Source organism: Zerene cesonia, chromosome 17 (genome assembly GCF_012273895.1).
Source record: "Zerene cesonia ecotype Mississippi chromosome 17, Zerene_cesonia_1.1, whole genome shotgun sequence".
NCBI lineage: Eukaryota > Metazoa > Arthropoda > Insecta > Lepidoptera > Pieridae > Zerene > Zerene cesonia.
Window position 1 is genome coordinate 6,861 of NC_052118.1, and position 2,057 is coordinate 8,917.

The window sequence follows — 2,057 nt, forward strand, 5'->3', positions numbered from 1 at the left end:
CATTTTATTCCATGCACCATATCATTATAAGGATACAATGTCGTTGATGTGTTCTTGTTTTAAGCTATGTTCTGACTAACGCAAGCGTGTATGTTCGCGTTAAATATCAGATTAATTGAACAGTTTTTTTCCAAATATATGGTCACCTACTCCTCAGCTTAAAAAACAAACAAAACTAAAAGAACAATTGCACGATTCCATTTCCTTGGGAACAGTTTGTACACTTTTGTTAAATGTTCTTACACTTGAGCCGTATGCTATTTAGTCATGATCCGTGACAAAGCGGTCGGATTGTCTATTCTAATGCTGTGCAGAGCTATTAAGAGATTTTGTTTGTTTTTATTCATGCCCTAACAATTTGCTTTTTTGGATGATCATATCAATTCTATGTGCTTACTATTTTGATAACAGGACGGGTTGCAGGCATACGATACAAGCTGCCTTAGGTCTGCAGATCATATTATCTTTTTTATGTTATAAAAAGAAAATATAGCTCATTGCTCAGTAATATTTTAAGGTAATAATAATGTTTATCATGTTTTTATGACAAATAAAGTTTTATTTATTTATTCATAGTATAACTTTTATTGAGGTACAAGATTATCTACCCTGTAGGCCATATGAGTTTCGTGTTTTCTGTGATATCGGCTTAAGCTTTGTTATTTTTATTGTATTAGTTTACATTATTTTTATACTTATGGTATATAATATATCCTGCATGCATGAATATTTCTGTTCAGTTAAAAATACCGCATCATTGTTTGTGTTGGGTTAGGAATTGTATTTATTTATTTAACATAAGAGTATCGGAAAGATAGGGAAAAATGTAGCATTGAGAGATTGCAGCATTGTTGCATAGATAGAAAAGCTGAATAGATAAACATGTATAAAGATATTCTATCATTTTTAAGCACCAGTTGTCCAATAAGTCCAGTTACTTCTAGAAGTACGACCCGGCTACGTGGTATGTTTTTTTCTCCTTCCTCTCCATAAGAACCCTTCTTGTCGCTCACAAAAACGCCTTTCCTACTCCGCCCTAGCCTGTAGGTCTGTGTGGCGCGTACTCCAGAGCATTCGGCTTTATTGCGAACCGAGCACGCGACTCGCTCATTAAGCTACTATTTAAAGATGGCATATTGATTGCTAGGTGAATGTTTACAAAATCGGGTACGATAGAGTAACGAAATAAATTGCATGACTAGGTACATCAAATGTATCAAAACGAAGCCTACTAATGAACATGAATTAAATGAAGAATTAAAACTTCACTACACTTAAAGCTTAGCATAACAAACAATCACACAAATAATACTTAAATGCCCATTTAATGCAATGGATGGCCTTATGGCTTACAAGCGATTTCTACCAGGAAATCCATCCAATTTATTATAATATTAACATGGTCATAATAACATTTTGTTAGTTAAATTAATGATGTATTAACTACGTAACAACAAGATGAGAGGTCCCTTAAGTAGGGATTGAATAAATTAACAGCAGACAGTAGTAGGTTAGGTAAACGGATCTCACAACGATTTTTACGATAGAAAAATTTACACTTGATTTTTTTCCAAGTAACATTTGTGATAGCTTATATAGTAGTATTTAGAGTTAACCCTCGTGTTCCATTGATAGATCCGATCAAACTGTTTGTCGATTATTTTTAATTAATTGCAATCTCATAGACTTTAATCACGATATCAAAAACGATTGAAATGTAAAGCGTTTCCAAATTATTTTCGTATATTAAAAGTACGTAGTTTGTAAATACATATGTATTTGGTGATTAAACGCTTAAACTTTTGTATATTTAGAGTGAGCCATGCCTTATACATGTTTTTTTGTTTTTCGTTGCATGTTTCCATATTGCTGTAGTTAGGTTAGCGCGTTCAAACTCTGACGTTGCTAATCCTACTTTCTACTACTAATCCTATCCTACTAATATTATAAATGCGAAAGTTTGTAAGCATATGTGTGTGTTTGTTGCTCTTTCACGCAAAAACTACTCAACCGATTGCAATGAAATTTGGTACATAGATAGCTGGACAACTGGAATA